Raw genomic sequence first — 25,073 nt, forward strand, 5'->3', positions numbered from 1 at the left:
AATCTGATATAGCACAAATGATGTTAATTTGTGTTTTTCTAAATCAATATGGGGCTACAGGGATTTCTATAGTCTGACACCATTGATGTGGATCTAATCCTTCCCAATTCTAACATAACATGATGAGATATGCCTTATATGCCTTGCCTAGTTGAAGTTGAAGATGAGCAGGTAGGTGGTAGCTCAGTGGATCCAGCTGGACCTGGAGTCAAAAAGACCTAAGTTCAAATCCTGCCTCACCTGTTTATTAGCTGACCCTGGACACAGTATTTAAATCTGTTTGCCTAGGTTTCCTCATCTGTAAAATGAGCTGGAGAAGGAAATGGCAAACTGTTCCAGTATCTTTGCCAAGAAAACCCGAATAGGGTCAAGGAGAGTCACACATGACTGAACATCAACAACAAAAGTTGAGGATGGTGCTTTTGACCTATCATTGGTAAATAATAATAAACAAAAAAGAATTAGCATTTATGTTGCACTTCAAGATTTACAAAATGCTGGACATGAGTGCTCTCATGTGAGATAAAGAACATGAGACTTGAGTTGCTCTTCTAATAGTGGGGAGGGGTTTGCCTTGTTGCTCTCACAGTCCCGGTCTCTGGCCCCCTTGTGAATAACAGCCCACTTCACACAACCCAATGGGCGTTAAACAATGATGAATACCCTGAAAGGTCACTTTCAAGGCTGAGTCACAAAGGGACAGAAGTGATATCTCTTCTTTATACATTTCCTTTTTTACACATTCTATATTTCTTCTTTATGTATTATACATTTTTATACATTATACATTTCTTTTGACAGGGACCCAGAATCTAGTTCTTGAAGTGGACCTGCATGAAAGAGGTCACCTCATAATAATTTGTTCCTTTGGGAAAGGACTCAGGGCTAAGTCAAAGCAGCTGTATAAAGTCATCAGAATTTTGTCTTTGGAAATTTTGGCCTCATTCAGTCTCAGGGAAGTGTGGAAAAAGGAATGGATTTGGAGAGGGTCCTTGTTCAAATCCCAGCTCTCATACCTGTGATCAATGTGACTTTGTGAAAGTCACATCTCTCTGGGCCTCAGTTTCCTCATTGGGTTCAATGACCTCTAAGACATCTTGCAGCTCTAAATCTTTGATCTCATGATTCCATTACTGTCTTCTTCTCTCCATACTCCCCCAGCCTTCTGGATACCCCAGCTCTCTGGGCAAACGAAGTCCTGCCCACTCCCCTCGTCAAAAAGTGCCCTTTCTGGGTCTGAATCTGACAAGATTTTGGGTGAATTTCCTCCTTCTCTAGGACAGCTACTCTTCATCTACATAATTGGGTGTGGAAGGATGGTAAAGGTATTGGGCTAGATGGACTCAAAAAATCATACATCCATCTCTAATATTCATTAATTCTATTTCTATGGGCCCTGAAGGAAGAACCTAATACGCTGATTGGCACTAAGGTATTAATAAATGAAAAGAATCACCAAATGGTGCAATGTTAAGAACATTAGAATTGAAAGCTGAGGACCTTGGTTCAAAACCTGCCTCTACCACTTACCACATGGGCAACCCTTGGAGAGGGATTTAAGCTCTCTTGGCCTTGGCTCCTCATTTATAAAATGAGAGGGTTAGACTAGATTAATAGTTCTGAAATGTTTCATTCTTAGACCAGGGGGCTAGTAAATGGTTAGCAGCTGTCTCTCCAAAATAATAATATACACAGGATACACTTTTACTTTTAACCCGCATTATTAACATTTTTTCCATCACTTTCTTAAGTCTGTACAATCAATAAGCCCTGACTGGTAGTTTGCTGATTTCCAGAGTTATAAATGCATACACTGAAAATTTACGAAAAGCTCCTGAGAGTCTGTGAGAGCTGGCTTCAGAAGGCCCCTGGTCTCGGGAATCCTTTACATTCTTAAAAATTATTGAGGACCCTTTTAGACTCTTAAAAATTAAGGACCCCAAAGAGATTTTCTTTATGCAAGTTATGTCTATTAGTATTTACTGTATTAAAAAAATTAAAATTGATGATTTTAAACATATTTATTTCTTCATCCATTTTAAGATAACAGTAATGAACCAATTATATATTAACATGAATAGCATATTTGCATGAAAACATCTATCTTTTCCCCCAACAGAATTTCATTTGAGAAGGGTAGCATTGTGTTAGATTTTTTTGCAAATCTCTTTCATGTTTGGCTTAGTTGAAGACAGCTGAATGCTCCTATCTGTTTTCGTATTCAATTTGTTGTGATATGTTGTTTTGTTTGAAATATTTTAAAAAGATCTGCTCTCGCCCAGATAAATCACTAGAACTGGGAAGAGTATTTTAGTAGGCAAATAATATCTAATATTATTATGAAAATATATTTGATGAAGTATACTCCCTAAAAGGGTCTTGGGGATCCTCCAAGGTCCTAGGATCACATTGAGATCAATCGGGTTAGAAGCCCCATCTTCCAGCTCTAAATTCTAGAGTCTGTGTGTAGCACAATAAGAATAGTACTGGATTTTGAATCAGAGGATCTGGTTTCAAATCCAGCTCTGTTACTACCCGGGTGACCTCTCTGGGTCTCAGTTTGTTTAGCTATAAAAATAGGGAGGAGTTTGGACTAAGTAGCCTCTAAAGTGTCTTCTAGTTCTAGATCTATGTTTTCATGATGATAAAGATCACCGTAACTTAATATCTATCATTTTTTAGAATCATTGAGACTCATGGCATTGACTGTTCTGGCAGCTATGCTGAACTGGGCAATGAATTTGTGGGGAGGCATGTTGGTGAAAGCCATTTTAAGTTTGAGCCCACTCTCCCCAGGAAAGGGGGAAAGAGAAAGCAGTAGGAGTCGGAGAGGGTGAGTGATTTGTCCAAAGTCACCTAGCAGCAAAACTGGGGATGTGTGTGTGATATGTTTGTACTTCTGTGTCTTCTCAGTAAATATCAGGAAGGAAGGAAGGAAGGAAGGAAGGAAGGAAGGAAGGAAGGAAGGAAGGAAGGAAGGAAGGAAGGAAGGTAGGGAGGAAGGGAGGGAGGGAGGAAGGGAGGAAGGAAGGAAGGAAGGAAGGAAGGAAGGAAGGAAGGAAGGAAGGAAGGAAGGAAGGTAGGGAGGAAGGGAGGGAGGGAGGAAGGGAGGAAGGAAGGAAGGAAGGAAGGAAGGAAGGAAGGAAGGAAGGAAGGAAGGAAGGAAGGAAGGAAGGAAGGAAGGAAGGAAGGAAGGAAGGAAGGAAAGAAGGAAGGGAGAGTAACCCCTTCATTTTCCTGCTGAGGTGATGGAGAGACCCAGAAGGAACTTGCCCAGAGATCCACAGACAGGAAGCACCAGAAGCAGAGCTGAGATTCCCAGTCCAGGGAGCCCTCCCCTGCAGCACAGCCAGTCACCTTTTTTGGCAGGCCTCCCAGTAACCAGGCCCCACAGTGCATGAATGATTATGAAACACACAGCATCGTCTGGGTAGGAAGGCTCCTTCCCCCTTCCCCTCTGACTCCCGGCTCCCCTTGGATGCTCTCCGTGCTCCTCACACCGCTCTGGCCCTCCTTCACACTTCTCCCCTGTTCACACAAGCACAAAGTGCTTTTCCAGTCATAGATCCAAGGGGGTGAGCTGCCTGGCAAGCCAGGCCTGCCTCCCAGGACGTAGCCCGACTCCACCCACCTCTTCTGTGTGGAACAAGAAGACAAGACATACCAAGCTGGAGATAAGAGGCGAACCTCCCCTTAGGATTTTACATTTAATTATACAGTGAAAAAGCCTCTTAACAAAGAAGCCCAGGGGACCTGGGGAGGGGGCAGCGCAGGGGGTGGGGATGGGGCTGTTATAAGCAGGATTTTGCTCCACGTGAATTGCGTCCTGCCCCGGGGGCCTTCCAGGGTGCCTTAGAAATCCATTCATTTGTAGCCAGAACAAACGTCCCGAACAGTCTGGGGCCGTCTTTACCTAAATCCTCAGAACGATTGCAGGTGATTTTTCTCCTTATTTTTTCCTCCTTATTTTCTATAAATGAAGACTGAATGCAGTGCCTTCCCTGATCTTTTCCATTGCTCATGCCTTCCATCTTCATGGGGCAGACCTTGTATGTACAGACACTTAGGGGCTGTGTCACCCAACAGGCAAGAGCCCCCAGAACCTCATTCAGCGCCCACGATAGTAAGTGCGTAATAAATGCTTGTGGACTGACTGATTGAAAGGAAAACTGACTAGGGAAGGTGGATTCACTGCAAGGTAAAGGGATACAATATGCTGCTTATCACTCCCCTGCCTGAACTCTGTTTCCCCAGCAAAAATAAGGGGGTGGTGGTGACCTAGAGGATCTCTAGGGTCTCTTCTAATTTAGATTCTTAAAGTTTGGGCCCATGCCTCCAATTCTTGACTTTTTAGTCAAACATTGGAGGGGTACAGGTCACCTCTCCAAGTAGCCTAGCAATCGGTACTGAGATCCAATGAACCCGAAACAGAGCAGCACAGACTTTATTTCTGTAGGCCTATGGAACTGTGGGAAAAGAACAGGAGTGGATCCGGATGGTTGTGGGTCACAGAAGGAACGTTTCCCAAGCTTGGTGGTGTTTTGGGGAAAAAAAACAAACTTGGAGATGGGAAGGCTGCTTTCAATTCTCCGTTCTAACCCTTCTTAACTTTGCTGACTGAGCAAGTCACCCAAATGCTTGGAAACTCAGTTTCTTCATCTGTAAATTGGGGGTAATAGTATTTTTACCATGAACCTCACACAGTCATTGTGAGGAAAGTGCTTTATAAATCCTAATATTCTTTGGAATTGGGAGATGTTATTTTCCTCTAAACCCTACAAGGTCCATGATTTATAGGTGGATCAGACTTAGAGCTGAGGGACCTTTGTCATCATTTAATCTAACCCTCACCCCCTCTATTTTGCATAAAGCTCAGCATGGGCAATTCACTTGTCTAACCTCACACAGCCCAATGAAAATAGAGCACTTGGGGTTAATATCTAAATCTTCTGACCCAAGTACAGAGTTCTTTCCACCAGCTCTTTGTTTACAAAGGAAGGAGAGATGCTCTGGGTGCTTTGAGCTCCTGTCTGTATATGTTTCCAGTTCTTTAACTCCACAGGATTCTCCTACCCCTCAAATTCCATGAGACCCTTCTGGCCCCAGGACACATATGCCAGTTAACTCAGGTTGGGACTAGTATCACAGGGCTGGGTGAACTCTCTGAGGTTCCCATGGGGTTGTCCCTCATCCTCTCCTGCTTCCTGTGTAGATTGTGGTTAGGGGGAGGCCTGTTTCTGATATTTCACTAGACCCAGAGAAGGCACTTGGGCATCTCTGTATATGCTAAAGTGTACACTCAGGTATAAACTTTTGAGAGAGATTGGAAAGAAGAGGTGAGACAGCTGAAAAGAGAGAAGGAGAAGAAGAAAGGGGAGGGAGAAAAAGAGAGGAAAAGAGGAAAGGAGAGATGGAAAGAAAAAAGAAAAAGAGAAGAAACAGCAAGAAAAGAGAGAGTAAGAAGACTGACAGGACAAAGAGAAAAAATGCACCTGGCTGAGAGTAGTTTGCTCAGGTATGGGGTAGAGAAAGTTTATGCTAATTCCTTAGGCTCATTAGAATTTTACTGGTGCTAATGATTTCTGAAAATCCTTTGCTAGATTGAGTATACAACAACCTGTCATAAGGCCAAGTAATGATGTTATTCCATTATAAGGAAAATATTTCTCCATAAAGCTGTCCAAAAGTAAAATGGGTTGCCTTGGGAGGGAGGGAGGAAAGAAGGGAGGGAGGGATTTCTCCATCACTGGAGATCTTCAAGAAAAAGCTGGGTGATCTCCCATTAGTGATGCTATAGGATTGAACTATGATTGACTGGACTAAGTTCCTTGAGGCTCTATCTAGATTTTGGGATTCCAAGTACTGGGCCTCTGATGGGATTGTGGGATCCTGGGCAAGGTAGATCAAAACTGCCCAGCTGAGCAGCAGTCCTGGTGAATTCTAGCAGTATAGACTCTTCTCTCACAGCAACAAAGGGGTTTGAGCTCAGTAATGGAGCCACTTATCCCAATTCTCCACTGTGCTATAGTCACAGAATATAAGAGCTGTTGCAAAGGGAGGTCATAGAGTCATAGGGTGATAGGAAGTAAAACATAGCTCTTTCAACCCTCTCATTATAGAGATCAACCAATCAGTAAGTGCCCTCTTACTGGCCAGGCACTGTGCTAAATGCCAGGAACACAAAAAGAGGCAAAAGGTAATCCCTGCCCTCAAGGACTTTACAGTCCAAGGATGGTGAAACTGAGACTTTAAGGGAGGAAGAAACTTGTTCAGAGTCACACAGAGTTCTTTTCTTTCTTAAGGCAATTAAGTCATTTCATTCATAAAGAGCTAAACCTGGAGTCCAGAAGACTAGAGTTCAAATTCAGCCTCAGTTACTTATGATCTTTATGACTCAGGGCAAATCATTTAACCTCTTAATGCTTCCCTGGATCTGGAGTCAGGATGGAATCCAGACTGAGACTTACCAGCTGTGTGACTGTGGGCAAGTCACTTGCCTCAGTTTTTCAACTATAAAATGGGGATAATAAAAGCACCTACCTCTGCAGTTGTTGGGAGGCTCAGATGAGAACGTGTTTATAAAGGGTTTGTGAGCCTTAATGTGCTACGTAAATGTTAGCTATTAGTATTGTAGCTGTTTAGTTGATTGTTGGTCTTTTATCCCATTTGGGGTTTTTGTGGCAAAGATAGTGCAGTGATTAGCCATTTCCTTCTCTAGCTTATTTCACAGATGAAGAAACTGAGGCAAACAAGGTTAAGTGACTTGTCCAGGGTCACATAGCTACTCAGCGTCCGAGCCTGGATTTGAACTCCAGGATCATCTAGGGCCAACACTTTATCCATGGTGCCACCTAGGTGCCCAGCTATTATTATTCTTATTCTTTAAATATTCCCCAGAATTCCTCAGCATTTTGTCCATTCTCCCCTTTCTCTTCATTACTCAGGTGCCTTTTTTTACTTGATCTGTGAATATGTACTCCCAATATAATGAAAGTTCTTTGAATATAAGGGAATGTTGGGTTTGGGTCTTGATATTTGTCTCCACAGATGCTGAACACAACAACTGCAATGCTTGGCAGATAATAGGTCTTTAATAAGTGTAGATCAATCGGTTGATAGGTGTTTAATAAGTGTGTGTAGCATGAGTGCTCAGTAATCATAGCCTGCTCCTCTCTAGCCCTTTTCCAAGAAGAGATCATTCTGCCATCCAGTGAGATCAGGAGAAACTAAAATGGACCAATTCCCTCTCCTTTCCCAGTCTTCCTAACTAGTGCCAGCCCTTAACGTTGTACATCAACACTTGATTCCAAATGCCAGGACTGCAGGACTCAGTAGCTCTCTCCCTCACCCCTGGCCAGTTTCAAATCATTTTGATGTCCTCTGTCAAAGTAACTAGGGTTCCAACACAAGCTATGAATTATGGCGCTCCTTCCAAAGTAGCTCAGAAGCATGGGGGAAAGAGGGGAGAAATGACCTGCTCTGGGGGTAGAGTTTCCAGGAATGCAGACGTGTGCCTGCTCCTTCCCCAGGACCTGTCCACCTGAGCTCTTGCATGTAAACCAATGTGGTACCCAAGGGCACACGAGTGAAATATCATTTCATCAGCATTTTTTTTTCATTTCTGTTGGCTCGTCCAATTTAAAAATGGAATCATGTTTAACATCTTAATTAGGGATGGTAATGTACAACAGTTTTTTTTATGAACATCCAGTAATTTAGTCTCCAAGTAAATTAGAGTAAATTTCTCCGCAGTGACAACTCAATAAAACAGGGAAAGGCTCCCGTTTTTCAATCACCTGACATCTGTTCCCTGTTTCTACCAGAGAGCTCATGTTACCAGGACAGGTGAGGAGGATGGAGCCCAGGGGGGTAGCTGCGATTTCTAATTCCACCAGCTGCACTCCTCTCTTTCTAAAGGCCAATTGTCCTGTTGGGCCCGGTGGCTGCCAGCTGAGAAGGTGCAGGGAGACAAATGCCAGGCCTTCAGACCTACTCACAGCAGGACAGAGTCCTTAAAGAAGCCTGGCTGGTCAGAATGAGTCAAACAGTGAGCTGGCCTGTTGTCTGTTTAAAACCAAACACACACACACACACACACACACACACACACACACACACACACACACACACACACACACACACAACAGTGGTTAATTCAAATGAGAGCATTTGATTGTTATTCTGAGTGTAAACCTTTGGTATTATGAATCAAAAAGGAACTGAGGGTTTTCTTAGCAGTGGGCTAGCTTGGTTAATAGCAAATCCCACTCAAACCACTTCCACTGTCCCCTTGTTCAACACATGTGTTTGATAAGTTGTATTGTGGTTTCATTTAAAGAGAAATAAAAAGGCAGTGGGGGGGGGGGGGGGAACTGAATGAGAAGCCAGGTTCCCATTCTCTGTCATAGGAAAGAGGGGCTTAGCTTTTTCTCCGTGGCCAAACAGGGCAATACTAGGATCACTGGGTGGAAATTTGAGGGAGGCAGATTTAGGCCCAATGTAAGGTAAAAGCCTAGCAATTAGGGTTATCCTAACATCGACTGTGCAGTGGGCTCCCCCTATCCTCCTCCTCTGGCAGTCTAGTGAATTTTGCCACTCTATTCTCCTAACAATATTAAAAAATATATATTCACTAAAAAATATAGAATTGTAAAGGAAATGAAAGATGAGCAAAGATGAAGATGAAATTTTATTTTTCCCATTCAAGTTCATAGATTCCCTGAAATCACTTCACGGACCCTTCAAGGAGAAGTCCATAGACCCTGGCTGTAGAGGGATGCTTGCTCAAGTGTGGGCTGGACCATATTTTTTCTGAGATCACTGCCAGCCCTGAGGATTCATGGGCTCTGCACTATTTCTTTCAAATCAGAAGAGAAGATAGCTTGCTGCAGGGCAGATGGATAAGCAATCTTGATGACAAAAAAAGAAATTGAGAATATAGATGTTTTGCCTAATTGTACAGACTCACAAGACTTCGGAGATGGGAGGGACCTTTGAAAACAACATCAAATGTCAGAGCTGGGAGACACCCTAGAAAAATGAGTGTAGTACAACATTCCCATCGTTCAGAGGAGAAAACCGAGGTTCAGGGAGGAACAACGTATAAAATATTTAGTTTTCTCAAAAAAAATAATGCAGAGACCTGTATCTTGTTGCCATGATCAGCTGAGAGATATTGTCCAGAATTTAGAGAAAGTGGAGAATTTTCTATGGAAGATAACATTAGATCCTGCCTTTGGCTCCTGTTTCTATTGTAAACTTTCTGCCACAGGAATACTATCCAGATGCTTCCAGCTGCTGAGGATCTAGGGCTACTTTTGTCTTCACTGCCTTGCCTGGTTTTTGCATCACTCTCCTTGCCCTGGGTCCCTCTTCTTTTCTCACCTCTGTCTCCCATCCTCAATCAAGAATGAATAGAGCAACTAGTGTTTCTCCAGCCGGCTGATTAAAGTCTCAGGGCCCAGGGTTTTTAGTGCTCCCAGCCTTGTAACATCTATAACTCCCATGGCTGGGGCTGAGGAGTAGGGAGCAGGTGGTCAAGATCCTCCAAGGAGAGAGGGAGTTCATGAGAGGGATCACAGGGAGCCATAGGTGTGGATGGGATGCAGCAGAGGGTCTTCTGGGAAGTTTGATCAAAGCCCTTTGAGTTTATGGGGGTGGAGATGAGGTGCAGGGCTGCCATGTATATGTTGGGAATGTGGGCCAGCATGAGATGAGGATTAAATTACATAACCACTCTTTATCTGCATCTTGAGAAAAAGTCCATCTTTCCAGGCATCAGTTTTCTCTTCTGTAAGCTGGGCATAGTGATATTATTCCTTCCTTCTCCTACAAGTTTGTTGTGAGGAAAATCCTTTGTGATCTTTAATGTACTAAAGCAGGGGTGGGGAACCTGCGGACTCAAGGCCACATATGACCCTCCAGATCCTTAAGTATGGCCCTTTGACTGAATCCAAACTTCACAGAACAAATCTCCTTATTAAAAGGATTTGTTCTGGAAAAATGGCACTCCGTCAAAAGGCCACACCTAAGGACCTAGAAGGCAGCTTCCTTACCCCTGCACTAAGGAAATGGATGTTACCAGCATGTGTCATTTTCACCTGTGTACATCTTTCTAATGACCACATCCAAGCCTGTTCATCGGTGCTGAGTCTATGAGTTTGCTACTAATTCCTCTTGGCTCTGGATTCATTAAACATGAGAACTGGAAGAAAACTCAGGAACCTGACAGTATAAGCTCCTCATTTTATAAATTAGTAAACTGAGGCCTAGTGAGGGCGTTACTTGCCCAAAGTCAAACAGCAAAGTAGTGCTCACAAAACAAGAAATTAGCAGAAATTACGTCCTTTTCTTTCCTTCTCCTTTCTAGCATAAAGGAGAGATTTTATTTTTTCCTGTTTCTCTCCTTTGCATACAGGTTTTTATGGCATAGGTGAGTGAATGGGTGAATGAGGAGAAGCCAGTCAGAGTGAATCTGTACATGAGAAACAGAAGCAGGAATGGAAAACGAAGTTGATCTGTTAAATCCCTGAGAATGGGGGCTCTTTGAAGGCCTGGACACCGGGAAGGATGCAGCATTGTCCTGGGTGACTGTGGTAGCAACAGGAATGACATTTTCCTAAAAAATAAAAATAAAAAACAGGAGAAACCAAATCATTATGGACTGAATAAGTCAGAAGCCCATTGAAGTCATAAGTCATGAGCAAGAAAGGAAATGATGATGTGAAATCAATTCTAATAAAGTCTTGGTTTACGCAGGCAGAGAAGTGGAGGGCCCAGCAATTAGCTGATAAATTCAATCAATGGAGACGGCCAATCAGGAGACTCCAGCCCCTGGAACAATGTTATTTCCTCAATGATAGGGTATATTTTACCTAAATTTGCAGGATAATTGCCCTGGCCTGTTCTCTCTCTCTCTCTCTCTCTCTCTCTCTCTCTCTTTCTCTCTCTTTTTTCCTCTTCTCCTCTCTCTCTTCTTCCCTCTTTCTATCTCTCCCTTCTCTCTTTCTTTCTTCCTCTTACCTCCTCTATACCCCTCTCTCTTTTTTCCCTCTCTCCCCTTCCCCACCTTTCTCCTCTTCCCCACTTCCCTTTGATTTTTCAGGGTACTTAAGCCGAGACTGTGTTTAATTTGCTGTGTGACCTTAGATAAATCACTTGACTTTTCTGAACCTATTTCCTCATTTGTAAAATGGGGACTAGATGATATGGATGATTCCCTTCCAGGTCTCTGGTGATCTGTGATAGAATAAAGACAGAAGCATTATACTGGGGGTCAGAAGACTTTGGTTCTCTGCCTGGTTGGGTACACAGCCTTGGGTCAATCCTCTCCTGTTTCTGGACCTCTGCTTTCTCAAATGCGATCTTTGGCTCAAATGGTTTCCAAGTTTCTTTCTAATTCTAAAATCCTATGATGACAAAACTGAGGCCCAGAGAGGTTAAATGACTTTCCCACAGCTACTTGGAGCCAAGTCCAGCCAGATTCAAACCCAGGTGTCTCCTGACTTCAGTCCTAACATGGCTTCTACTGCCTTACACTGTGGAAGTGAGGCCTGCCCATGTGAGCACGAGGGGCTGAATGCCCAGACAGGTCCTGTGTAAACCAAGCCTTTTGGAACTGATACTGTTTGTCCAGCTTACCAGAATCCTCTCCAACCTCACCCAAAATTGTAGTTTCAAGTCCTAGTCCGCCATCCCATCCCACCCCTCACCCCACAAGGCTGTAACTGTTGCCAGAGAGGCTGTTAGCTTCCTCCCTGCATGGAGAGGCGACAGACCTCCCTCCCTCTCCCCCGCGACCCTCAAATGTCTGATATTTGCCATTGTCCATTTTTTTCTACAGAAACTGAAACTTCAGGAAATTACCTTGGCTGAGAATTCTTCGGTAACTTCCCCAGCAGCCCAGCATCAATATATCTGGCACTCCCTTATCCGCTGACTGTCTTAGTTATGCAATTGAATTGAAAATAAAAAAAAAATTCCCATCTCGCTGGCTGAAATCTGTCAAAAGGAGGATCAGCTGAAAGAGGGATTGTGTATGTATGAGGACTGTAGGGAAAACAAAGAGGGAGAGAGATATGCTTGTGGCTGAGAGACAGGCGCAGGACAGACCAGCTGGAGGGAAGATATTAGCAAACCCACCAGGATGGGAAGCAGGGGTGGGGTGGGGTGGGGGGACTCTTTTAGCTATTGTACTAAATCATTGTCATAGGGTGAGACCAATTCCCAGGACCCCCACCCTCTGCCTCTTATCTGTGCTATTTCTGAAAATGAACCGTGGAGTTAAATATTCAAGTCTACAAAATTGCTTGATTACTTGTGCAGGTCCATGACGTGAGGCTATTTCTAGTGATCCAACAACCCCCCAACACCAGTCATTTATTCATGCATTCATTCATTCATTCATTCATTCATTCATTCATTCATTCATCCTGTTACTGTGTTTATCGTGCAACAATAACATTGAACCCTGAGCTCAGTTCCGGGGAAAATAAGTTCTAATAAGACATGGTCCTTACCCTCACAGAACTTGCAGCCTAATGAGAGGGTGATGCATCAAAGATAATTATGATAACTTTATTATGTGTGTGTTTGTCCTTTGTTGCCGAAGAAGACCATGCCATCAGAGAAATGATGACATGACTTTGTTTTGAGTGAGGGAGGGCTGTGCAGGTCACCAGCCTCACTTCTCCTCCAGAGCCATCTGAATCCAGTAACCAGATATTCATCAGGATCACTGGAGATGACCCAGGATGAGGCAATTGAGGTTAAGTGACTTGCCCAAGGTCACACAGCTAGTGAGTGTCAAGTGTCTGAGGTGAGATTTGAACTCAGGTCCTCCTGACTCCTGCACTGGTGCTCTATCCATTGCACCACCTAGCTGCCCCTAACTTTATTATATATTTAAAAGGAATAGCAATTGTGCACAAAGATTTACAGTTTTATGTGCAATCATCTTTTCTATTATACTATGTTATGAAAATGCTTGTTTAATTCCATAAATTAATAAAAAAAGTTGGATGCAAAAAATCAAAGTAAATATATTTTTAATACCTGCTCACTCTAGGAATAAGGTGGTTTTTTAAAGAGCTTTGTGGGGCTGGGGAGAAAGTTGGGGAGACAAGGTGAACAACCATGGATCGGGGAAGTCTTGGGAAGAAGATGAGATTGTTGAATTACACTTCAAAAGATGGGTAGTAAAAACTACCATTTAAAGTTTGAAAAATACTTCATATATTAGGGCCTCAAACAACTCTGTACATTAGGTACCTTAGGAATTTATTATCTGTATTATACAGATGAAGAAGCCAGAACTCAGAGATGTTAAGGGGCCTATCCATAGTCACACAACTTAAGAACCTCAAGACTCAAACCTAGACTCTCCAATTGTCAAGTCCAGCCCTCTATAGGTAACTAGAGTTCATCTAGTCCAACCCTCTGCTGTGGGATGGCGCAGTACCTGAGCCTTGCCCAAATGATGCCCATGGAGTTGGTAAAACCTTCGTTTGTGCCCACATCAAATTTCTTAGTCTTCCCACAGGCAGAAAGGTATTGCTCTTGACATATCCATATCCTTCTTGTTAAATGAAGTCACAGGTTTCTCCCCTATACAAAGTGGAACTTATGAACAAGTTACTATCCCCTACAACTCACATGTCATCTTGAACCCGGTTTATTGGTGACCTCATTGATCCAAAACAACTGTCATGACGTAGAGGAAGCAAGAAAGCCCTGTTGGTGTTCAGAGGACATCTCGCACAGTCCAGGTACTCCTCTTCCACTTTAATCATAGCAGAGACCCTCATTCAGAGCCTCCTTATTTTTACTTTACACATAATTCAGACAAGCTTCGTTACAGTGTTCTCCAACTTTCAACAGATTTGAGCCAGCTAATTAGACAGGTACACACTGACAAGAGAAAGAGCAGCCAACAACCTAACCATGAGGGAGGAAATTATGAAAACTATAAAAACAGACAGACACTAAAAAACAGTCATTTGTTGTCAAAGCAAATAACCTTTCTGAACATGGTCATCCCTGGAAGCAATACTGGACTGAAGGAAAGAATTGAACATTTTTAAAAGCACCTACTCTATGCCAGGCACTATGTTAAATTCTTTACGAATATTACCACATTTGATTCTCACAACAAGGCTGCAATGAAGATGCTACTATTATCTCCATCTTAAAGGTGAAGAAATTAAGGCAGACAGAGGTTAAGGGACTTACTTAGGATGATACAGCTAGTGTCTGGGACTGGATTTGAACTCAGGTCTTCCTGATTCCAATACCAACGCTCTCTCTATATCTGTCACCTAGTTTCCTCTAGACACAATACAATAATTGATGCTCATAATGATGGCTCTGAGTCATCTAGAAAATATATTTAATTTATCCTATTTAATAAGTCAGGGAAGTATGAAGCATATTTTGGAAAAGTTTCTATCCAAAATGGTTAATATAGTAAACACTCAGCTATCCAAAATACCCAGCTACCTAAGATTCCTCATCGCTTGAGCATCTCCAGGGAAGCTAGGTCTTACTATGGTCTACAAAAGTGTACCCCCAGAATAACAACTACAGATTGGTCCATCAACAGGTAGTTTTTGAAATATCTGTTTTATCTAGTACTGTGAGAAGACCTAGAATAAGAAGAAACCCTGACAACAGGGAGCTCTTTCACAATCTAAGAAACAAGAAAAACAACCCAACAAGAGACAAGATGGTATCTCAGAAAGAGCACCAATCTTGACATTCATAACATCACGGATACAGAGCTAGGAGGCTAGAAGCCACCTAGCCAACTCCTTTATTTTTCAGGAAAAACGCTTGAAGTTTGGGGGACTCAATGATTTAGCTCAGGCTAGACAGGTAGAAAGGTTTAGAGGCAAAACTTGAACCCAATCCTCAGGCTTCAGAGTTCATGTTCTTTACATAGATGAGGAAACAAGGACAAGAGAAGTTAATTGACTTGCCCAGGATCACTCAGGTAGTAAGTATCTGAATCGGAATTAGAAGCCAGGTCTTCCTTACTTTCCCAGTGCCCACCATTCCTCTCTGAGTACAGACTCAGATTTAGAAAGTCCTATCACTTACTATTTGTGCATCTCTGACAAATAATATTATCTCTCTGAGGCTTCATTTTCTCTTCTTAAGTTGGGGATAATAATAGTACCTACCCTACATGAATGTGTTGAGGAGTATGCTTCATCAACTTTACTGTGTTTTTTTTTTGGGGGGGGGGGGGGTTGGTCTCTGATTTCATTGGTAAAGGGAATTCTCTGCTACTGAGTAAACTCCCTCTATCAATGCCAATTGGATGTTTTGCCCAGAGGACTAAGGAGATAAATGACTTACCCAGAAATCAGAGGTGGATCCTGAACCCAGGTCAGTAACTCAATCAGCCAACAAACGTTTATTAAGCATCTACAATGTGCCAGGCACTGAGGATACAAAAAAATAACAAAAACTGTCCCTTCCTCCAATGAACTCACAGTGTAATGGAGGAGCTCATCATCTAATGAAGATATTTGATAATTTATTATATCATATATTATTTGATTTATTACATGTCCATATATATAATATAATAAAAGTTTAATATATAAAGTCTGGCTGGTTAGAGAGCAAATAATATTCTCTTCTTACAGATGGGACAACTGAAGTCCAAAGTTAGGGAAGTGACTCACCCAAGGTCATACAGCGGGTTAATGACAGAACTGGGACTAGATTTACAGGATCACAGAATTTTAAAGTTGAAAGAGATTTCAATGGCAATCTGTCCAACCCATGCCTGGAAAAAAATAAAAAAATATCCCCTTGACAATATCCCCATCAAGTTGTCATCCAGCCTTGGCTTGAAGGCCTCCAGGAGTCCTGCCTTCCAGACCAGGGCTTCCTTCCGGACACCAGACTGGGAGCTGGGAGCAGAAGCAATGCCAGTTTCTCCGATTGGGCTCACTCCAGTGCCATGAGCCTGCTAACCCTTGGCAAAGCAGCAGACTGTATTCCAGAGACAAAAATGCTGAGGCATCTTTTTAACAGAGGTGCTTTCTGGATAAAAGCTGACTCCAAACTGTCTGCCTGAGTTTAAAAAAAAATACCCGTGCCACTGTAATAAAAATGGCTCAGGGTTCCAGAAGAACCAGGGATGGGGCAAGAACTTGGGGCATCCTCAGGACCTACCTAGCATGTCAGAAGGTCTGAGAGGCTCTCTCTCTCTCTCTCTCTCTCTCTCTCTCTCTCTCTCTCTCCAGTACACTGAAGGCAGAACAAACCTTAGAGATCTCCTGGGGGCCAGAGACCAGGGTACAAATTCAGTGACCATGATATTATTAAGACCACATGTTTTATTATTATTAATATATTAATATATGATTATATATCTACTAACCATATATATGTGTGTGTGTGTGTATATATATGTATACATATATATACACACACACACACATATATATGTTCAATCATATCTGACTCTCCATGATCCCATTTGGGGTTTTCTTGGCAATGATACTGGAGTGGTTTGCCATTTCCTTCTCCAGCTCATTTTACAAATGAGAAAACTGAGGCAAATAGGGTTAAGTGACTTTCCCAAAGTCACACAACTAGGAAGTGTTTGAGGCCAGATTTGAACTCATAATGATGAGTTTTCCTAACTCTAGGGCAATACTCTATTTAAGTGTGCCACCTGACTGCCCATATAATTAATAGAAATAAAACTGTAATTATTAAAAACATATATACTAATAGATAATAACTATTCACATTTTCTAGCACCTTAAATATTTAATTAGGTTTGTTTAGACTATTTTTTAAAACAGGAGTTGTGATTTCGTTGATAAAGGAAGCACCCATCAAGGATATTTCCTCTTCAGTTAACAAGCATTTTTTTAAATAGTTGCTATATGCCAGGCACTGAGCAAAGCTCTGGGGATACAAAGAAAGACAAAAACAAAAGTCTCTGTTCTCAGAGAACATACCTCCAAAAGGGAAGTTCTATATTAAAAAAATGGATAAATACAACATACATAGAGAGTAGATCTACCAATACAGCTTGACCCTGATTTTGCAACTTAGTATCTAAGAGAATTGCTTAGGAGAGTAGAGGACAAAGGACTTGGCCAAGGTTACACAGTCAGTATATGTTAAGAGGCAAGATTTGAACTTGGGTCATCCTGACTCAATTAGGTTATGTATGGGGAAAATGCCTGAGTCTTGCCATGGCGAGTTCCTATCTCAGTACAACAACAGGGGTGGGCCTGGCAGAGTTCTTGGATGATCTCTGGTCTTATGGTACTGGCAGTGGGATATGATCCAGTTATATAAAATGTCAGCTAGACAGGGTCCTTGGAAGTCCTGCAGAAGCTGAACCTAGAGAGGACAAGAGATATGCTCCAAGGTTACCCAACTAGTGAGAGTCAAAGGCTGCATTCATATCCAGATATTCTGACTTTCAGCTTTAAGCACTAGAAGCCTGCTCCAGGAGAGAGCCATTGGGGTCAGCACCACTATTTTGGTTAACTGCTGGGAGGGCACCAGAATGCATGGGTCAGAATGAGCATGACTTGGGATCTTGTGCAACAGTAGACAGGGACAGAGGTGAGCAGGCAGACTCGGCACAGTACTGCCACTCTTGGGCTAAAGTTAGGTATGGCTATTGATTTAGGGTGGGAGTCAGGGTGCATGGATAAGTTGGAAATCCTCAGCAGGCAGCAACAGAGTGGGGGAACAGAGTTACTGCCTACTATACCCAAAGGGGAAAGAATTCCTTATCCCCTGAATTCCTTAAAGGGGGCTGACGCCTCCAAACCACTCTATTGTCAACCTAATGGACAAGTCAAGTGCTGGCAGGAGATTTTATTGTTTCATAGGGTTCAGGTCTGGAATGGACTTTAATCTAGCTCTCATTTTAACAGAAACACACACTGAATCTTAGGGAAAGACACTGCCATGGGTTAGTTCTACAGATAGCAAGTGACAGAACTGGGAGGAGAATCCAGATTATAGAATCATAGGGTTAGAGTCAGAAGGGGCCTTGGAGATCACCTAGTCTGACCCCTTCACTTTATTTTATTTTTAAATGGAGTTTTTTTTTCAACCTTGCTATTTTACAGATGGGAAAACTAAGACCCAGAAAAATGTAACATACAGTAAGACCCAAGGGTTTATTTTTCTGAAGGGCTTGAATCTAGGCTTGTCTTGACCTCTTTTTAAACTTGATTGCATGGGGCTGCTGTCTGTGGTCACTGTAGTCACATAGCTCCCACTTCTGTGGGCTGCTTTGGTCATCCCATTCAGATTTCAGCTGCTGAAAATCTGAGGAGTAGATGAGGAGCTGTAAACAGTGACTCATAGACATTCCAACGGGCAAGAGAGAACAGCCCTCTGAAGCCCACAGACATCAGTCAACAGAATCACAGGGAGGAAGTAGAGGTTAGTGTGGACCTAGCATCAAGAAATCTAGGTCCCAGCCTCTTGTTACTTGCTAGTCACATTTGACAGCCTGGTCCTCAGATGAAAGGTGCACAGCATGGTCCATCCCTAGGCTTGTATCTCTGAGTTCTCCAACTTGCTAAGATCTGCCAACAACTGTGCTTGACTGGCTGGCCTTTGAGAACACAGGGTTTTCTCCATGCCAGAAGAAAGGTACTAGAGAAAGTCTTTGGTTGAGATCTGTTTTATTATGACACAGATAGGGGAGGAAATAAACATGATGTGATTCATCTTAAAGCACTCATGTGGCCTATAAAGGAGTTTTCAAAAAGGATCCCATCACACGGGCTGGTCCCAGTTCAACTCTGAGAAGCTAGAGGTCTTGGGACCATGATGTAGATCAGCAGTCCTCAAAGTCTGGTCCAGAGGACTGCTGGGGCTCTTTCAGGGACCCTTACAAGGAGCTCATGAGATCAAAACAACTTTCATAATATATTAAGATATTTTCATTTTTAATACAGCAAATATTGATAGAACTCACATAAGTGAAAGCTCTTTGGGGTCCTCAATAATTTTAAGAGTATAAAGGGTTCCTGACACCAAAAAAAGCAGGAACCACCATACAACCTTGGGAGTTATTATCTCCATTTTATAGATAAGAAAACTGAGTCAGGACAGAGGTTTAAGTGACTTGTTCAAGGTTACATAGCTAGTAAGTGTCTGAGGCAGGATTTGAACCAGGTCTTCTTGACTCCAAATCCAGTACTTCTTCAGGGTTTGATGGTTGACATGGTACTTTTTTCTCACAACACTCCTGTGAAATCAAAAATACATCAATTATGATATCCAGTTTACAGAGAAGGAAACTGAGGCTCCAAGGCAGGGAAATGATTTGCCCCGGCTCATGCAGTTAGTGATTTGAAGCCAAGTTTTCTGACTCTTAATCTAATTTGCTCTATACTGTACCCTACTGCCTCTCCAAATGGCTTATGAACCTTCCATTCTTATCCTATGCTGGCATGTGGGTAAATTGTTATATAATCCTACTTTGTGGTCTGTTTCAGTGGATTCTGATTGCATTAAATGGGACTACCTGGAGCTAAGAGAAAGTCATCATCGATCAGGATCGTTTATGAATAAAGACTCTAAACATCCAGCTTTAGAAATATAGATGATATTTAGAAATAGATCCGAAAAGACTTATGTAATGGGTTTTAATCAAATCTTGAAGAGGAATTGGCCAATAAATCACATCTTGGGAAGAAATTGACCAATAAATCACATCTCGAAATGAATGTGACGGATAAATCGTGTCCCAAAGAGAAAACAACCACTCGATCAAATTCATGATACGTTTGTGAAAATGACCGGTCTCTGTTTCCCATGGCTTTCTTTTTTTTTTTGCAGAACCAATCTGGTAAGCTAAGGTTTAGAAAGAAAGTAAGACTGTGTGAATGGGGATGGTGGAATATAGGCTGGTATACACAAATATAGGAAGAAACTTGCTAGTTAGACAGCAGGTCAACTGATTAAGCACTTTCTCTGTGCCAGGCACTGGGCAAATGTTGGGAATTAAAAGAGATCAAAGCCACCATCCCTCTCCTCACATTCTGAAAGGGACACCCAGCATGCAGAAAGCTATAAATACAAGATATATACAGTATAAATAGAAGATAAGTTTTAGATGAAAGGCATTAGGAATAACAGTCAATAAACATTTATCAAGCACCTACTGTGTGCCAGGTATTATGCTAAACTCTGAGGATACAAAGAAAGGTAAAAGATAATCCCTGCCCTCAGGAAACTTACAATATGCAAGCAACTATGTACAAACAAACTATACAGGAGGAGACTGAGACCCAGAACATAACATTTAGTTACCTGCTGAAGGTCATACATATAGGGCATTTAAGCTATTAAAGATTAAAACTAAGCTAAGACTTCTGGGGACACACTGTATAATTAAAAGGATTCAAACCTAGGGCATCTTTACCACATAGGTGGGGTTTCAGAGTGATTTCATTTTTTTTTCTAGGAGGGGTCTATATTTGTGAATTCATCAGTATAGAGAATTCCTGATGAAGGAAATTCCTTTACCAATATGGATGGTTAACTATCTGAACCTTTTAAAGAGTTGCCTAAGGCAATGTTAGGTTAAGTTGCCTCCCCACGGGTACCCAGGCAGTATTTGTCAGAAGCAGGACTGGAACCCAGGTCCTCCTCACTCCAAGGATGGCCCTTGCTCCTTTTTGCCAAGCCACTCCTCTCCAGAGTCCTATCTCATACAAATTTCTGCTATGTAATACGCATTGCTCGTATTTCAAAAATTCAAGTATTCAAAATTTTCTCCTCCTGCACAAACCTATGTAGTACCTACACATGCCTGTTTATTGAAGAGTCACTATCTCCATTTTAGAGGTGAGAAAATGGAAATTCCAAATTGACAAATGATCTGCCTAAGTCCTATTATAGTAAATGGCAGAATCTGGACCTGAAGCTAGGTCCCCTGACTACAAATAGATTGTTCTTTACACAAATAGTAGAATCTTCCCTTTGTTATGACTGTCATGACACTGAGTACTCTTTGCCATATTGTTGACACCTTCTGATCTATATCCTAGATATTTGTGTGCATGTTTCATCTACTAGTATTAGACTGAGCATAGGGAATCATGTCTTCCTTATGAACTTTGCCCCTCCAAGAGTCCTGTGCATAAGTGGGGTTCAGTACATATTTGTTGAATAAATGAATATTGAATGATCCTAGTCTTAATAATACCAGCAATGCCTAAATTTTCAGAAGTTTTGTCTTTTCATCAGATGATTGCTATCTCTTATCTACCACCAATATCAGAAATAATATAGATCCTTGTTCTCTTCTCCATTAGTGTTGGGGACTATGGGTACAAAATATCATGTTAAACATGATTACTTGTAGCCAGTTATCTCATATCTACCACCAATACCAGACATAATGTAGATCCCCCTTCTCTTCTCCATCAAGGTGGGGGACTATGGGTACAAAATATCACATATTCTATTAAACATGATCACTCATACCTGGTTTTCTTTGTTACAAGTACAGGATCACCTTTTTGTGTATTTTTGTGTGGGAATAGGGAAGTTGGGCAGAAGTGATATGCATCCAAAAATGACTTTGATATAAAGCAAAAGACATTAGTAAAACTTTTTTAAAAAGCAATAAAGACTAATTCAGGAAATTTGGATTGACAGCTCCTGTTTGAAGCATATTTTCAAGATCAAGGCTATAAAATTCCACCATAGAAAAAAACTCATCCTTTGCCTCACTGACTTTGATATACATCTACATCCCAGAGCCATGAAATGTAAAACATAAGAACTGAAACTGTCCTATAATCATGTGGGCATGGAGAGGTAGTCAGGATGGTTGGTCTGCCTGGTCACCCTGGCCTGGTGAAATCCAATCAGCCGACCAGGCATGTCTAGTGCCATTCAGCTAGGCCTCGTTAACTCCGTAAGGATGTGATTAGCATTTCCGTAGTGCCTTACATGGAATCTCAGTTGTGATTATACCCACCTTGTGGAGACCTAAAGAAAGAGTAAGGATTGCTATGTCAGCTTTTATAAAGGAACTGGTGGGCTTCCCTTACTATTCCTCTCAACTCAGGAAGTACTGTGTGATAGTGGGAAGGGGATTGGAGTCGGAGTCAGATGACTGAGAATCAAGTCTTGGCTCTGACCCTGACCAGCTTTGGGACTACAGGCATCCCTTCTGTGTCTGACTTTCAGCTTCTTTTAGCAATAAAATAGGGATAACACTGGTCACCACGTGCCTCATAAAGTTGCTTGCTGCTTAAAAAATCCTTAAAAGTGCAACAAAAATATGAACTGTTTAATTATATCCTTATCTCATTGGAAAATCATAGGCAGTGATGAGTTAGAAAAGACAGACAAACTAAAATGACTAGCTTTAAGTTTCCCCAAAGTTGGAGGTAAGTATTTATTGGACAGACAGAGGATAGAAAGATGGACTTGGTTCAGGGAGACCTGAGTTTAAATGCAACTTCAGACACTACTAGCTATGTGAACAAGTCACTTAACCTCCACCTGCCTCATTTTTCTCATCCGTGAAATGACAATTGTACCTATTTCCAAGTGTTTTTGTGCAGACCAAATGAGATATTTAGAAAGTACTTTGCAACTGTTGGCAACTAGGTGATACAGTGGATAGAGTGCAGGGCCTGAGGTCAGGAAGACCTGAGTTCAAACCAGAGTCAGACACTTACTAGCTGTGTGACCCTGGGCAGGTCACTTAACCTTGTTTGCCTCCGTTTTCTCATTTGTAAAATGAGCTGGAGAAGGAAATGGCAAACCACTCCATTATCTTTGCCAAGAAAACTCCAAATGGGGTCATGAAGAACTGGACATGACTAAAATGATTGAATAACATCAGCCACAAAATTGTAAACCTTAACTGATATTTATTCTTTTTTATCATTATTCCGGTAGTGTTGGTCTAGTCGGAACTTTGTGTGATTGCAAACCTTGGGACTTCAATGGTAACTGGGATTCCATTATTTGTGTGAGTTCATGTGTCTCACTCAGAATCAGAGCCTTGCACACTGGCATAAGTGAGATATTCCCTGTCTCTATGTTTCTGGAAGTTGTGGAACCCCTAAGGTTTGGGGGTGAAAGCCTGTGTCTATGTGTAGCTGACAAAAGGAACCTTGCTTCTGCTCAGACTGTGATCGCTGACAAAGACCAGCCTCCCGCTCTTGTGTGAGAGGGATGATAGCGGGCCTCCATCCCCTCATGTTTTATTGGTTAAGTTTTAATAATGTCTGTGAAGTTTTAGTGAGTTGAGTAAAACTCTCTCTAGCATTAAGAAGAAACACTCCCAAAAGAAGATATTATACTTGCATGCAAATTAAAAGAAAATTGAACCAGGGTTGGGTAGGTATAATTGAAATGGGAAATTTACTAGGGATGAGCACTGGGCCCAGAGGGTCTGATGGGGGCAGCTTTCTCTACTACAATCCAGGTGGCATGCCAAGTGCCTTCCTGGAGTCCGAGGGGCAGTCTGGTCCATTCCAGTAGTCATTTATTATCACTGACATTATTATTTTCTCTTAGGAAAACCTTATTCACAGTGAAATCATTCTGGTTTTGAACAAATCAATCAAGAAGCCTTTATTAAGCACCTACTATATGATTCCTGGGGCAGCTAGGTGACACGGTGGATAGAGTGCTGCACCTGGAGTCAGAAAGATTCCTCTTCCTGAGTACAAATCCGGCCTCAGACACTTCCTAACCGTGTGATCCTGGGCAAGTCGCTTAACCCTGTTTGCCTCAGTTTCCTCATCTACAAAATGAACTGGAGAAGGAAATAACAAACCATTCTAGTATCTTTGCCAACAAAACCCCAAATGGGGGTCACAGAGACTCAGATGCAACTGAAAAGACAACAGCCATATGACGGTCCTACAGTTTAGCACTAGACACACCAAGTTGGATTCTACTAAGGAATCCCAGAACCCACTCAGGAACACCAGGAAATAGAAAAGGTACTCTTCCTTTTTTATCCCCAACCTCTGCTCAGATGTCCTAGAACCCATTCAGTCTTCTTGATAGCTATAAGGCTTAGATAAAATGGGAGTCACCAACCCTATTCCTTCTAGTGAGATGGAGGATCATCAGACCTTGTTACCAGGCCTGCTCAGGCCTCCTAAGGTCCTCCAGGGTTTACCAGGTGTCCTGATTCTACCTGACTCTACCCTCAGCCCTGTCATCTGACCTGCTAATTTAACCTAATGACTTCTGGGACTTTCCATCTGACCCTTTGTTGCAACTTTAGGAATTCTGAACTTTCTTCCCACCTGACATCTTAGCTTTCTGTTATGTTTTGCCCCCTCAATTAGAGTGTGGACTCTGAGAACAGGGACTGTTTGAATTTTTCTGTTTCTATCCCAACTGTTCTGCATGGTGCTTAGAAACTGGCAAGCACTTAACAAATGCTTTTTCATTCGTTCATTCACTCATTCATTCACAAATACATGTCACACAAGAGTATGTGATGGGAGCAAAGAGCAGAACAATCTGGAAGTATTTAAGGAATACAAAAATAGCTTTCTGTTGAGGGAAAAAAGGAAAGCTCAAGGCAGGTAGTCCCTGAACTGAACCTCAAAGGAAGCCTAGATTTCAGAGGTGAAGGTAGAGAGGGAATTTGTTGGAGACATGCTGGTCAGATAGTCAAGTTTCTGCAGCCTTTTTATAGCTTCTGTGGTTGGGGCATTTGGTGAAGAGCTTACAAAATCTGGCAGATCTTTATGGACTTGGTATCTTTTCTATTGAAGGATTCTACTTACTAATTAAATTTTTTAAAAAACTGCATAATATAAATTGTAGGGAAACAAATCAGGCTGAAAAACCCTTCCAATGGAATTTGGCAAAGTTGTCATTTTAGATTAAGCACAGGGGGAGTGTTGTTAATTACCACTGGATTGAGGTGTATGCTGGCTGAAGGGGAAAGTAAACTCTTCTAACCCAGAAAGCCTGAACAATTAGGCCTACAACATCTGAAAAGCCAAGTTTGCAAGTTAAACCTGTCCCTGAGCCACCATGCTGAGGTCATCAAAATTGGCTCTTGTGCTCACAAA

The 25,073-nt window shown here is 42.0% G+C and overlaps 1 protein-coding gene across 2 annotated transcripts in view; it reads left to right on the plus strand.

Moving 5' to 3' along the window:
- The window catches only part of MAF (MAF bZIP transcription factor), a 489,475-nt gene that overhangs the window by 44,199 nt on the left and 420,203 nt on the right, over positions 1-25,073 (plus strand). The window contains exon 3 of one of the 2 annotated variants that reach the window (XM_072636398.1): positions 11,843-11,987. The exons of the other annotated variant lie outside the window; for it this stretch is intronic. The gene's annotated coding sequence lies outside the window, so the exon portion shown is untranslated. Of the gene's footprint in view, positions 1-11,842; positions 11,988-25,073 lie in introns of those variants that run through there. 2 annotated transcript variants of the gene reach the window in all.

The sequence above is a fragment of the Notamacropus eugenii genome, chromosome 1 (genome assembly GCF_028372415.1).
Source record: "Notamacropus eugenii isolate mMacEug1 chromosome 1, mMacEug1.pri_v2, whole genome shotgun sequence".
Classification (NCBI taxonomy): Eukaryota; Metazoa; Chordata; class Mammalia; order Diprotodontia; family Macropodidae; genus Notamacropus; species Notamacropus eugenii.